Here is a 16,064-nt window from a genome sequence, read left to right as displayed (position 1 = left end):
GGCACTGGTGCTGGTGCCACCACACTGCAACCTCTGCCATATACTCTAGTTTTATTGCAGGAATTAGCCCTGCTGCAAAGCATTGCATCAAAAATTGTAATTAAACACCCCTGGTAAACAGGGGCAGAAAAATTGGGCCTTAGGCACTGGTGCTGGTGCCACCACACTGCAACCTCTGCCATATACTCTAGTTTTATTGCAGGAATTAGCCCTGCTGCAAAGCATTGCATCAAAAATTGTAATTAAACACCCCTGTTAAACAGGGGCAGAAAAATTGGGCCTTAGGCACTGGTTCTGGTGCCACCACACTGCAACCTCTCCCATATACTCTACTTTTATTGCAGGAATTAGCCCTGCTGCAAAGCATTGCATCAAAAATTGTACTTAAACGCCCCTGTTAAACAGGGGCATAAAAATTGGGCCTTATGCACTGGTGCTGGTGCCACCACACTGCAACCTCTTCCATATACTCTAGTTTTATTGCAGGAATTAGCCCTGCTGCAAAGCATTCCATCAAAAATTGTAATTAAACGCCCCTGTTAAACAGGGGCAGAAAAATTGGGTCTTAGGCACTGGTGCTGGTGCCACCACACTGCAACCTCTCCCATATACTCTTGTTTGATTGCAGGAATTAGCCCTGCTGCAAAGCATTGCATCAAAAATTGTACTTAAACGCCCCTGTTAAACAGGGGCAGAAAAATTGGGCTGATGGCATCAACCAGAACCAGAAATGTTCTTCCAACATATCAGCGGAGGAGGAAGAGGATAGACAATCAACATAACAGGACAGTCACTCAGCATCAGCATAGGCAGTCTTGAAGGGATGTGATATTTCAAAAAAAATTATTCTGTTACATCAGCTTCAGGTGCTTGGTAGCTGTGGGTGATCCCAGACTGATTCATCTTGATGAAGGTCAGTCGATCAACTGATTCGGTGGACAGGCGCACCCTGTGATCGGTAACAAAGCCACCAGCAGCACTGAAGGTGTGTTCCTAAAGAACGCTGGATGCAGGACAGGCCAGTAGCTCAATTGCATACTGTGCAAGCTCTGGCCAGTGATCCATCCTCAAGACCCAGTAAGCCAGAGGATTTTCGGTGGGAAAAGTGTCCAAGTCTGACCTTGCCCCTAGGTATTCCTGCACCATGTAAATCAGACGCTGGCGATGGGTGCTAGAACCGATCATACCTTGGGGCTGCTAGATAAAAAATTGTCTGAAAGCATCAGTCAGACGGCCACCTTCTCCACCGCTCCTTCTGACCGATGCCTCAGCAACACGTTGTCCAGGACCAGGAGTTTGTAACCTCCCAGTCTCTGGGAACGCGTTGCACAGACCTTTCTGCAAGGCCTCCCGGAGATGTCTCATCCTCTGCTCCCTCTGCGATGGCAAGATAAGGTCGGCAACCTTACCCTTGTACCGTGGATCAAGGAGAGTGGCCAGCCAGTAATGGTCCCTTTCCTTGATCCGAAGAATACGAGGATCGTTCCGCAGGCTTTGCAGGATCAGGGAGGCCATGCAGCGTAGGTTAGCTGAGGCATTCGGTCCGGAGTCCTCTGGGTCACTAAGGACAACATGATCCGCAGCTACCTCCTCCCAGCCACGTACAAGTGTTTCTTGGGACTGTAAATCATCCCTACAAGACTGCTGCTGCTGCTGCTGCTGATGCTGAGTGCCAGCCTGCACCTCCATGCTGACACAATCATCCTCCTCCTCCTCTTCCTCCTCCTCATCCTCTTCCTGTGTGATGGGTGGCACAGCAGGAACACTGTCTGGATAAAGGGGGCCTTGAGAGGCAAGGAAGTCCTCCTCTTCCTGCCTCTGTTCTGCCTCAAGTGCCCTGTCCATTATTCCACGCAGCGTATGCTCCAAGAGGTGGACAAGAGGTACAGTGTCACTGATGCATGCACTGTCACTGCTCACCATCCTTGTGGTCTCCTCAAACGGTGACAGGACAGTGCATGCATCCCTGATCATGCCCCACTGGCGAGGTGAGTAAAAACCGAGCTCCCCTGACCCTGTCCTGGTGCCGTAGTCGCACAGGTACTCATTGATGGCCCTCTGCTGCGTGTGCAGCCGCTGCAGCATGGCCAACGTTGAGTTCCATCTGGTGGGCATGTCACATATAAGGCGGTTTTTGCGCAGGTTCAACACCTTTTGGAGCTCAGCCAGCCGAGCACAGGCATTAAATGATCGGCGTAAATGCACACAGACTTTCCTGGCCTGCTTCAGGACATCCTGTAAGCCGGGGTACCTGCCCAAGAACCGCTGCACCACCAGGTTAAGGACGTGAGCTACACAGGGCACATGGGTCAGTTGTCCCTGTCGGAGGGCGGAGAGGAGGTTGGTGCCATTGTCACAAACCACCATCCCTGGCTTAAGCTGGCGTGGCGTCAACCACCTCTCGGCCTGCCCCTGCAGAGCTGACAAAACATCCGCCCCAGTGTGGCTCCTGTCCCCCAAACAAACCAGCGCAAGCACGGCATGGCATCGTTTTGCCTGCGTACTTGCGTAGCCCCTGGAACGCCTACGAAGCACCGCTGGTTCTGAGGACAGAGCACTGGAAGAGGCCATGGAGGAAGAAGAAGAGGAGGGGGTGGAGGAGAAAGGTGTGTCACAACCAATAGTAGCATTTTGGAGGCGTGGTGGTGGAACAACCTCCAAAACTACTGCACCTTGTCCTGCATCCTTCCCAGCTGCCAGAAGAGTGACCCAATGGGCCGTGAAAGACAGGTAACGTCCCTGTCCATGCCTGCTGGACCATGAGTCAGCGGTAATATGCACCTTACCGCTGACCGCCCTGTCCAGCGAAGCAAGGACATTGCCTTCCACATGCCGGTAGAGAGCCGGAATCGCCTTCCGTGAGAAAAAGTGGCGTTTGGGGACCTGCCACTGAGGAACCGCACATTGTACAAATTTACGGAAGGGGGCCGAGTCTACCAACTGAAAAGGCAGCAGTTGAAGTGATAGCAATTTAGCCAAGCTAGCATTCAACCGCTGGGCATGTGGATGGCTGGGAGTGAACTTCTTTCGCCGGTCCAGCAGCTGGGACAGGGACATTTGCCTGCTATAATCGGACGTGGGTGTACCGCTAGCAGAGTGCCCGGAAGCACTTGGCTGTGACACACCTAATTCTACACCTTCATTCCTCTCAGAGCAGGTTTCAGAGAGGACTGAAGGTCTAGTGGGGTTGGAGATGCCAGCTGATGAGGAGCAAGGAGAGGTCCGCTTTGTTCTTTGGTGTGGGTCTTTGAGGTACGCTTGCCAACGAGCTGCATGGCAGGTCAACATATGTCTGGTCAAGCATGTGGTGCCCAAGCGGCTGATGTTTTGGCCGCGCGAGATACGCTTGAGATATGTTGCAAATAGCAGTGGTGCGATCTGATGCACTCGTCTCAAAAAAGGCCCACACCAAAGAACTTTTAGAATAACGCGCAGAGGCAGCGCCCTGCACAGGCGGAGCTCTGCGGTGTGATTCAGTCGGTGTGCTGCCCCTAAGCTGGCCCCCGGAGGGCATCCTGCCTCGTTGGACATGTGCCTCCTCCTCCTCCTCCTCCTCTCTCCTTCCAGGCACCCACGTGGAGTCAGTGCCCTCATCATCCCCTCTCTCTTCATCGCTGTAGCAAACCTGGCAGTATGCTGCAGCTTGTGGAACATGACTGCCAGATTGCTGTCCTTCTTGAGCATCCCCTCTGTCTGCGCTCACGCTACTGCCTTCCTCTAGCTGAGTGTCATCATCAGAGCCCACAAAACACTGGGCATCCTCCTGGAGCATGTACCCAACACTGTGCTCAAAGAGTTCAGGAGACTCCTCAGGAGGACGTGGTGGGTCTAGGGAAGGAGTCACTGATGATGACATTGAGAGGAGGTAAGACGATGCGTTGGCAGCTGCTTTGCTAGTACCCTGAGACTGGGTGAGAGAGGATGCGGAGGATGAAGAGGGCTTGGTCATCCACTCTACCAAGTCATTGGCATGTTGCGGCTCAACATGTCCAACTGCCGAAAAGAAGGACAAGCGTGTCCCATGGCCACGTGCTGATGACAATGCACCGCGTCCACGAACAGCACTGTTGTCTCTAGACACAGAGCCTGCTTGCCCTCTTTTATCGGCTCACGCCTGTCTGCCTCTCCTTGCTGGCCTTCCAGACATGGTAATGGCCTGAAGGGAGTTGGGTAAAAAAGCAGTTGGGTAGTGTATATTGTGCTAGAGGCACACAACACCCACTAACTCCTGCAGATGCCTTTATTATAGAACACCAGAGATAAAGGGGTATATACAGATGTATACTGTGCTGTGCTGGAGGCACACACAACTTCCAATAACTCCTGCAGATGGCAAGTGGTCTCAAATAGAGAAGAGCTATGTAGGTGGATATAGCGGTATGTACTGGGTACAGAGCACACAGACAGCACCCACAAGCTCCTAACACTACTGACTGCAAGCTCTATTATAAAAGATAGATCACTAGCTATATAGGTGAGGTGAATATAGCGGTGTATACTGCGGTCAGGGCACGCAGACAACAACCACTACACAACAGCAAGATCGAAAATCGTCCGAAAACGATCGGTGTGTACTGTGTTGAAGGTACACAGAACACCCACTAACTCCTGCAGATGCCTTTATTATAGAACACCAGAGATAAAGGGGTATATACAGATGTATACTGTGCTGTGCTGGAGGCACACACAACTTCCAATAACTCCTGCAGATGGCAAGTGGGCTCAAATAGAGAACAGCTATGTAGGTGGATATAGCGGTATGTACTGGGTACAGAGCACGCAGACAGCACGCACTAGCTCCTAACACTACTGACTGCAAGCTCTATTATAAAAGATAGATCACTAGCTATATAGGTGAGGTTAATATAGCGGTGTATACTGCGGTCAGGGCACGCAGACAGCAACCACTACACAACAGCAAGATAGAATCGTCCGAAAACGATCGTTGTGTACTGTGTTGAAGGTACACAGAACACCCACTGCTTCAGACGCCAACACACTACACAAGGCCGCCGCGCTGGCGGCCTTATATAGTGTGGGGCGTGCACTACACAGCCTGAGCTATGATTGGCCACAGGCATCCTGCCTGTGGCCAATCATGGCTCTCCTCACTGCTGGCGCTGCGATTGGCCAAGCATGCGGGGTCACAGTGCATGCTTGGCCAATCATGAGCCAGCAATGCACTGCGCCATCGCAGTGCATTGTGGGCCGTGAGCGCCACACGAATTTGGCGCGAACGGACCAAAATTTTCAGACTTCGTCGAACGGACGAACAGCCGATGTTCGAGTCGAACGTATGTTCGACTCAAACACGAAGCTCATCCCTAGTAGTCAGTAATTAAAAAGCCTTTACAGCTCAACAGTTTAGAGTTAATGGTAAATGAAGCACCTAGAATTATTTCTTCAGTGTTGCACATATAGCAATACACAATATGTGTTACACAGCTATTGTCTACATACACATGCGCAAATACATATGTATTTGCATTCATATAGGTGTATGCTGTTTGTGCCTAATTGTTTTCTTTATTTTATTCTTTTTTTATTATATTATCTGTGAGCTGTGATCTACAGCCAACCAGGTTTGTCATGTTACTTAACCATTACTGTAGATTTATAGCAAGTATGCGACCACTACTTGTAATACACTTATTAGTGTCTCTTGAATAGCATTCAATTTTATGTTAAAACTGGGAATTGTATTTAACTTTACTCATCTACTGAGTGTTTAAAATTTCAAACTTGGCAGTAAAATGTCCACCTTTCAAAGCTTAGAGTCAGGTGGATGATCAGAGCAGTTATAAGGTACAGTATGAATTTTTTGTGCTTTTTGCATTTTGCAGATTTGCACTACAGAACATGTTCCATTGGAAACCATGATAAATGGACTGTAGTGCAAATCTGCAAAATGCAAAAAGCACTAAAAATGCATAGGTGTGAATCAGGCCTTAATGTCTAAGCACAACTTTGCAACTTTGACATGTGTTAGTAAAACCGTACATATTATCAACTACTTTGTGCATCCAGATGGATTATACCGTGTTTATTTCAGGACAAATTGGGCTTTCATTTTGTGGTAACTGGTAATGGATATCTCCTGTTTTTTTTTTTCTGTCAAAGAAAAACTAGCCCAAAACAGTAAAAAAAAAAAAAAAAATACATTTAGGTAGCTGTTAGGGATTGGGGAACGGTTCGCACAAGCATAAGTTTGGGACGAATCTTGGTTGTTCGGCCGTTCGACGAACACCGAACATTATGCGCTGTTCGTGGCAAATTCGAAAGCCGCGGAACACCGTTAAAGTCTATGGGACACTAACAGGAAAAACCAAAAGTGCTAATTTTTAGACATGTACATTTTCGTCTGAATTTCAGGTATTTTCGCTATCCTTTTTGACAAACAATAACAAAAGCACAGAGTCCGAAAAATGAAAGATCCGACATAAATAAATGCTTTATTTTCGTTTTCGTTTTGACACCTTCGATACAGATAGTAGATTCGACCTGATTCTAACAATAACAATCTGTGTTTATTGAACTTGTATCATAACAGTCCATTCATTCACACAGAGGCAACACGACTTCCAGCATGACATTGGGAGGCAACTTTCACACGACTTGAGTGTGAATCACAGCGCGACTTACAACACGACTTTAATGTAAATAAAAATAAAAACAGCATGGGTTCCTCTTCAAGAGCATACCAGACCCAAAGCTCTGGTATGGATATTAAGGGTAACCCCATGCAAATTAAAAAAAAAAATGGCGTGGGGGTCTTCCTCAAAATCCATACCAGGCCCTTCAGGTCAGGCATGGATTTTAAGGGGAACCACTGCCCAAAAAAAAAAAGGCGCGGGGTCCCCCTCAAAATCCACACCAGACCCTTATCCAAGCACACAACCTGGCAGGCTACAGGAAAAGAGGGGGGAGGAGAGAGCGCCCCCCCTCCTGAACCGTACCAGGCCACATGCCCTCAACATTGGGAGGGTGCTTTGAGGTAGCCCCTCAAAGCACCTTGTCCCCAACCCCACAACCCTGGCCGGTGGTTGTGGGGGTCTTCGGGCTGGGGGGCTTATCGGAAACTGGAAGCCCCCTTTAACAAGGGGACCCCCAGATCCCGGCCTCCCCCTGTGCGAAATGGTAAGGGGGTACAAAAGTACCCCTACCATTTCACCAAAAAAGTGGCAAAGTGTTAAAAATTACAGGAGACGGTCTTTGACAATTTCTTTATTAAAATCTTCTTTCATCTTCTTTCTTCCTCCTTCTTTTCTTCATCCTTCGGTTTCTTCCTCCATCTTCTTCTTCCTACGATCTTCTTCTTCCTCCGATCCGCTTCTTCTTGGTCCGGAGTTCTCGTCCGGCATCCTCCTCCACGGCGTCTCTTCTTGGTTCACAGGCCGCTCCGCGCAATAGGAGGCTCCCTCTGTGTGATGCTTCTCTTCTTCTGACAGTTTTTTTTATAACGGCGGTTTTACCCATAGTACAGCCCAGAAACAATTTTTTTATTCTACCAAAAACAATAACTGACACTAATACTAATTTTAAAGAAAATCCTGTCCAAAAAAATACTGACCCTGACTTTGACCCAAACACTGACCCTGACCTAGATCATACCTTGATCTAGGGTATTTTATTTTATGTATTTATTGTTATTAATTAATTGATTTATTTTTATACACACTTTTTTTCTCTCTGCAAGGAGAGAAAACACCAGGAACCAGGACTTCACAGTAACTGATCTGAATTGGGTGTTCTAGGTCCCTATCGTTAGTATGGGGCCCGGGGATCTCTGTGAGACCCTGGTCTCTGTGCTGGGAGCGTGCCATGCGGCACACTACCAGCACAAATGGAGATACACACATATGTGGCCCCATGGGAAAGAGACCCAATCTAGTGGGGTTGCATATTGTGTCAGGTCGATATCAATGGGGTTAAGCTTTACTTGCAAAGAATACCCAGTCGCATGCAAGGAAAATAAAAGAAAAACAGCAGTTTTGCTGTAAAGTGCACAGTCAATTTGCTTTAGTAAATCAGTCCATTATGTTTTTGTGAATAAAAATTTTTTGTCAGCTATGATGGAAGACAATGGTTTGCTGTCATATTGCGATTGGTGAGATATTTTAATTCCTGCAAGGGTACAAAACTGTTTTTCATGTGTTTGCAAATACCAACGAATGTCTATCCTTATCTGATTGACCTGTATTTCAGGTTTTCATATCAATGTTGTTTTCCTTCTTCATTTTTCACCGCCACGTGTAACTGTTTGAGACTACTGTCAGAAATATCTGTGCAAATCCTCCATGTGAAATCAGTATTATATAGTAGGCCTCCTATTGTTCTAATTGATTTTGTAATAGCCTGCATTGTACTATTTACAGATCAATGAACAGAAAGAATTTCTTTTAAATGGTCAATTAAGTTAAAGCTCAGTTAACTGGCATCATATCGAGGATCCCATACCATAGATGGTTCCCCACTATGACATATTGGTCTTAATTTAGAAGGCCTCCAAAGATCCCAACCGCCACAGGTGTGAAACCTTACACCTGTGGATGCCCCCAAAAATGCAGGGCTCTTTGGATGCCCTCCTGCAGGACCAAGCACCAAAAATCAATGCCAACTGCATTAAGATGTACTCCATCCCCCCTCAAATACTGGCTAGTATCAACCTCCAAATCCCGGCGCCTAACCACAAAACCACTATTACTTGTAATGAATCTGCCAACCTCCTTGTTAGCTTTAATGCGGGCCTTGTTAACCTTGTCCACCAACTTAGCCCAGCGTCAAGACCATGTCTGACCATGTGGGAAAATCCGTGCTGATGCAAAGGACATCAAATTTAATGTCCCTAATAAAATACCGCATAGACCTAACTCCCAAATCATTGCCCCCGACGTGCAATACTAAGACGCCCGGGGCCCGATCCAGGCGGGCGTACTTATGTATCTCTGGCAACACCCTGCTCCACAACATGCCCAGGACCCCAATCCAACGGACCATGGTCACCTCCCTAGGGACTCCTAACTGACGGCTGTTGGGCCGTACATCCGCCCCTTTTGCCCCCCAGAATAAATAAGAGTGTCCCATTATTCACACAAGACGAACATAGAACATAGAAATAAAATAAACCAACATGGAGAACCAGCACGTATCACAGCAAATGCAAACCTGGATGACCTAGACCAAATGGGGGAGTACGTAAAGCTTTATTCGGTCAGATTCCCATCGCCCAATGCACTTTATAACTGTAGGCTCCAATCTCCACTGGGGGGCCTCATGGCAGCCCAGATGCAGAAGGAATGAGAAGAATAAGCCAGGGGGTCATAACCCACTGCCCTCAAGCATCGGCGAAACACTCAATAAGCCAGGGGGTCATAACCTGCTGCCCCCAAGCATCGGTGAAACACTGAGCCAAACTGGAACACAGATAAGGACAACCCATCCCAGTGCACTAAAAAGGATCCCCCCAACTGATGGGCGAATGCCCATATACTTCTGAACTGTAGCCACTGGGCAAATGGAAGAACCAGGGACCTTATAGACATGTACATGCTTACCCCTCTCCAACCGGTCCGTTTTTGACTGGCGTAGAAATAGAGTCACTAAGTACTTCCACAGTGTAATTCACTTACCAGGAGTCCCCCTTGAGCTGCTCTAGAGGGGTTAACCAATTCACCCACCCTAAAAGCCCCATAGAAGGCCAGTGTGAATGCCACCCTAAACAAACAGGCCTCGTAGCTAGATTCGCATACCAAACTTACCTGTATAAGCAACTGCTGCAAAATGGAGAAAGTGACCGGGCGCCGACTGTCCTTTTGTTACCTCTTCTATACCCCTTCAAGGCCTACCTAACCAAAAAGGCTTTTGTAAAATCAAAACCCCCCGTTAGTTTGAACCAAAAGGCTAAACCCGCTATCTTTGCATAGGCAGACCATGTACTCCTGCTCATGGAATTCCGGATAAATCCTGCGATGACTCCAATGCAATTTGCCACAGCTGCTGGGGACATGGATACCCGCGCTGCTCCGCTCCCGGTGCCAACCCCCGGAATCTGTCCCACTGAAACCGAGACAAAGCATCAGCCACTGCATTAATCATTCCCAGAATATGCACTGCATACATAAAAACATTTAATCGCAGACAATGCAACACCAGGTGCCGCAACAGGCGTACCACTAGTGCTGACAAATCTGCCACTTGATTGATGACCTGAACCACCCCAAATTGTCACAATGCAGATGGATCACAAAATAACTCACCCCAGAGCTCCACTGCAACAATAACCAGAAACAGTTCTAGCAGAACAAGATTTTTGAGAAACCCCACCCCCCCCCGCCAGCCCTCCGACCAGCTCTCTGGCCCCATATCCCGATGACACAGCCGCATTGGTATAAAATTCCAAATCAAAATTACTCAATGCCCCTTCCATCCAAAGTGACCAGCCATTAAAAGAGTCTAGGAAAACATGCCAAACGCGCAGGTCCTCCCTGTGATCCTACGTCAGCATAATGAAATGGGTTGGAGAGGAGACACCCACGGTTGCAGCTGATAAGCGACGACAAAACACTCTTCCCATAGGCATGATCCTGCACGCAAAGTTCAACTTTCCTGACAGGGACTGTAGCTGCTGAAGTTGAATTTTGCGCCTACCCACCACCACGCAGATCTCTGCCTGCAGAGCAAGCAACTTGTCACCTGGCAAATGACATTTCATCGCCTGGGAAACTGAAACTGTACCCAGACAGCTAAGCTCGACCACTGGGCCAACAGTCTTGTCAAGCACCAGCGGTATACCAAAGCGGTTCAAAATATGCTGTAGAGTAGCCAGCAAGATGCCACACAACCTAGAGGAAGGAGGGCCCAGGTATAAAAAATAGTCAAGATAATGAATGATGGATATCCAACACATCCCGCACCACCCATTCCACGAATGAACTGAAGGTCTCAAACAGGGAGCATGAGATTGAACAGCCCATAGGCAGACATCGGTCCACAAAAAAGGCATCCTGCTGACACCCCAGGAGATAAAAACGTTGCGTATGGACTGGCAGCAGCTGAAAGATCGTCTCCACATCGATTTTCGCCATGAGCCACCCTGTCCATAATGACGGACCCAAAAAAACGCGATGTCAAAGGAGGTATATGATACAGAACAAGCACCAGGGTTGATCGCGTCATTAACCGAGCCCCCTTTAGGGAAAGACAGGTGATGAATCAAACAAAATTTCTGGGGCTCCTTCTAGGGGACCACCCTCAATGGTGAAACCACTAAATCCCCCAACGGGGGGATGCACATGCACCCTAATGGAGTCATACCCTTTTCCTGAAGTATCTCCGGAATGGCCTTTTCCCTGTTTAAAACACCGGGACAGAGTTTGACTGCCCCCGTAGCCGGATTACTCATATTTGAAACAGCAACCGTTTCCAAACCTGCCTCGCCCCTTCGTTATACTGCCAACACACCCCCCGTCGTTTGAAGCCAGCTGTCCTAGGGCATCCAAACTTCTGGCCCTGCTGGGAGAAAATGATGTAGAGGCCCTCGCCGAGGACATAAGCTTCATCCATAAGTTGATGTCCTTGTGGTTCCAGCACAGGGAGGGGTGGACCGTCTTCCGCTGACAAAATTGTTTGTCATGCCGCAGCCACGCCTGACCCCCATACACCCTCTGAGCCTCCCCAATGGCATACATGTAGCAAAAGAGCACCGAGCAGCTCTCATGGTTTTTCTCGCCAATCATGCTCGCTAAAATAGCGAATGCCTGTAGCCAGGAGCGGGGAATAAAGAGATAACAATGCTTTTCTTCCTCCTCCTTTTTTGACTCATCTGGTTTAACCCAGTCCAAGTTAAACTTCTCAAGTGGCAGCAAGGAAAAAACTTCCACATACTCACCCCTCCATATTTTATCCCATACCTCCGGTTTGAGATGCGCCCCCAAAGAGCCATCAAAGCAAACATACATCTCACACTTGGCTGCGTCAGCCAAGCGAACGGTGTCTGGAACCTTACTCGACTCCTTCGCTGTATCGGCCCACCATGGTCCCTGCCTGAAGAGCTCCGCCTGGAATTCCTCCCAGCACTGGCACCGGCCGGCTGGGTGGATAGCTGTGCCAATGCGCCTGGAGGGTCCCTTGTAATGGGGCTCTCATGTTGGCGCTGAGCTCGGGGGGAGGAGGGGGGAGAAAAGCGCTCCGGAGGCCGAGACCTCAGAGCACTCTGGCCCCCAGACTCTCCTGCTGCCGCAGTCTCCCCTCGTGACAGAGAAGTGATCTTCTGCTGCAGCCAGGCAGTGCCCTAGGAGGCAGCAACCGCTCTAAGTTGGGTGAGGAAACCATCTACCTCGGCAATGGGTACTCACAGACCAAAAAGCTAATGGCAGGCAGGAGTGGAAGAGCTGTTTCTTTGTCCGGTGACCTCCGACTGACCACCAGACACTGCCCCCCCCCCCCCCCCCCCGACTATACTGCAGAACTATTCTGGCTACCTCACCACACTGACCAACTGAAACCCCCAGGTTAACCCTTAAGTGGCCTACTTGCCCTGCTTCCCTGTCATGCCAGCCCTGTGCCTATTCCTGCGTCTTTTGCTATGGTCAACTCTTTACAGTTTGGATTCTCATATCTCTGTGGGACTCTACTGGTAGTTTATGACCAATGTAGAGGCTGGAGGGGCTGGAAAACTCAAAAGTGGCCATGAAAATCCAAAACTCCATGGTGAAAAGCAACGGAGTTGGAGGGAATATCTTGCTGTTACAGTTTCCAAGATATATAAAAGACTAAGGCCGGGTTCACATATATGTGATTTGCATGACAGGAGAGTGTGAACGGCTCTCAATGGAGTCAGTTCACACAGCTCTAGGGCAGCCACATTTAAAAAGGTAGTGTGTGTCTTTGGTTATGATTCAGGTACGAATTCAGGCAAAAATTTGGACCTGAATCGATAAACAGGGACGCACCAGACTAAATGCTGCGAACCGCAGCCACAGCATATGTGAACCCAGCCTTAATGGTTGATTTACTAAAATTAGAGAGCGCAAAATCTGGTGAAGCTGTATAGATACCAATCAGCTTCCAGGTTTTTAGTGAAGGCTTAATTGAACAAGCTGAAGTTAGAACCTAGTTGGCTACCATGCACAGCTACACCAGATGTTTTACTACCAATTTTAGTAAATCAACCCCTAGACTGAGAAAAATCGGTTTTAGTTAGACTGACCTGTAGCCCTGATTCACACCAGTGTGGCTTTGAAATCGCGCTACTTCACATAATCACTGGGCCCCACGTACCAGGATCCACAATCTGTTGTGTCTGATCACATGCAGAGGGGCTCCTAAACTTGGTGTGGACACATAATATACATGTACGTGATTGTGCCTGCACATGATGCCCTGCCGCGGTATATGTATGTTAGCATTGACATCAGAATGTGAAGAAAGGCGTAAGCCAGGCCTGGATCGTATGATGTAAGCATGCAACTTGCCACGGACATCTTTGAAATGTGTTTGTTGTCATCTTATCGCATCGTGGGTCTTCTTGGTTGATGATCATAAGACCTGCATATTATAGTTAGTGACCTGCAGTGATGGATGATGCTATGATCTTACTGAGATTTTGGTTGTTCATCTGGCCCTAGATTTCTAACATGTTGTTGCTGACCTCTCTATAATTTGAGGGTCAACAGGTTCTGGTAGGCAGGCTTGTGGTGATGAGTGTGCATGTACATCTTTTCCACAGAAGCTGGAATGGGTATTCTACACTATCTATTGTTTATTTTGACTGGTATGTGAATTTAATATTAGAGACTTTTATATTAGAGACTCATTTGGTTAGCACTGCGCCCTTTTTTGTATTTTGTAATTGTTTGTATTGCCTGTGCTCTTCCTCATTACTGACATACCCTGCCTTATTCTGCACTGTGTGTCTGTGTGAAGGCAGCCATCTTGGTTGTGATAAAATGTTGTTTCCTTTTGTCAGAGCTTGCAGCAAGGAGAACAATGAGCAGCACAATAGCCACTTCACCAATTCTCCTGAGGCTGGCAACCAGAGGCAGCAGTTCTTTAAATATCACACTACAGATATACAGCTATGCAGATATACTGCTACAAGCTGTAGGCACAGGAGTGCCTAGGCACACCCACATACCAGGAAGTGCATTGGAACTTTTCAGAAGCAATTCCAGAAAAAAGGTAAAATTTTCAAGATGCTGCTTAGGCACAATTAACATTTTAAAATGTTCCCTATAACATAGCAAATTGTTACTTTTTGAGTTCAAGCATAAACTTGAACTTGGACCATCTTCCGCTGACAAAATTGGTGCTTGGCTAAGAATGGAGAGTGAGAGAAACACTGTCTGCAGTTGCTCTCTGTAGCTGCGTCCCTGCGGTGCTTAATTGGTTAACAGCTATTTCAGTAAAAATAGGGAGCTGCTGAGCAAGAAGAGTTCAATAGACTGAGTCAGACAGCAATGCACCGTGGAAACTGAAGTCCAGAGGAGAGAGACCTACTGTGTTGATCTACGTTCCCCAAGGAGAGATTGACAGGCTACCTCTCGTTGGACTACAAGCCGGTAGTCCCAACCCTACGTTGCCCTCCTGCTTCTGGATAGGCCCTCAGACAGCCTAGCCAGCCTAGACCTCAAGCTTACAGCTTAGCAGAATGGGGCAGTCGTCTAAGTGGCACAGAACCCCGGATCACCTGACTCCATCCAAATAAATGGGATCTCCCAGCAGGCCAACGAACCAAAGAAAATCCCTGCCCATTGGCTGAGACACCCCATCCATTCATGCCTGAGCTTGAAAAGTCCCTGTCTTATCTAATGCCACTAGCATTCTGCCACCTAGTGACAGAAGAGAAAGGTTGCAACAAGTCCAAATTTAGAGAGGAATCAATGGATCTCCACAATTTGAAGAATTGGCCAAGGCAACTATCACCTGGCAACTAAATTTCATAGAAACCCTGCCTAAACATCAGGGTACTACACTATCATCCAATCATGTGCAAGCAAAAATGCTGTTTTTTGTTGTCCTTGCATGTCCCCCTCAAATCTAGAAGCGACTGCACTTCCAAGTGCACTTGCAGTGCACAGTGGATTTGCCTTTAGTAAATAACCCCAGTGTGTCTCAAAAGAAGAGAAGGATAGAGAAGGAGGGCTGGGAAGGACATATAAGGTGCTAAGTGGGGATAGAAGCAAACCAACTCCAACTCCTTTCCTTCCACTGGGTCTGGGTGAGTGACTCCAGTGGAGGCCTCCATGAGAGAGGGCTGCATGCGAGGCAGAGTATGAATCTTGAAGCCATGTTTCCCGTAATTGCAAGAAGGTTAAGGGAGTGGGAGACAAAAAGGTAATCGACAGAACCAAACTTGTTGCAGACAGAGCAGGCTTTCCAGAGAGCACATGAGAAGGGGGAGGGTGTTTTTTGGGAGCAGGGGGTTCGAGATAAGACTGAGAGTATTGCGGCTGTGAGATGGAAGTAGAGATGGAAGTAGGATGTGTATGAGTGCACAAACTTCCCTGTCCTGGTGTGTGGGTCAGCAGGTGCGTTAAGTATTAGCAGGAGGGGGGGCGTGGCAAGATGGCGACCTGAGTGGATGTGTGTAAAGGGAGCTCCGCGCTGCACTGATTATTTATCCGCATGAAAAGGATTTATCATGCCTGTCTAACCTTGTGATTGTGCCACTTGACTCTGGGCATGAGAAGAGGGCACCCCAGCTCACAGAAGAAGCGGCAGCAGGCCCAAAAAACCTCGCCGGATCCCCGGGACGCACGTGCGCTCTCCCTCAACATGGCGTCCCAGACGGATAACCCGGAGGCGGCAGCGCTGGGGACCGACCAATTCACCGCTCTTATGCAGGCAATTACGGGATGCCAGACCTCGCTGACGGCCAAAATAGAGTAGATGCAAATGGAGATGGGTTTGATCCGGAGGGATATGGACAAATACAGGGACCGGCTTGCTGAGGCTGAGCGGAGAGTGGGGGATACGGAAGACGCGGTCCACTCGCATGGCGAATCTATCCGGACCCTGCAGGTGAAGATGAGGGTATTGGAGTCCCGTGCCGAAGACCAGGAAAA

The sequence above is a fragment of the Lithobates pipiens genome, unplaced genomic scaffold (genome assembly GCF_037356315.1).
Source record: "Lithobates pipiens isolate NorthernLeopardFrog02 unplaced genomic scaffold, aLitPip1_a1.2 Scaffold_28, whole genome shotgun sequence".
NCBI lineage: Eukaryota > Metazoa > Chordata > Amphibia > Anura > Ranidae > Lithobates > Lithobates pipiens.
The sequence above is the reverse complement of the archived record's forward strand: the minus strand, read 5'-3'. Positions refer to the sequence as shown.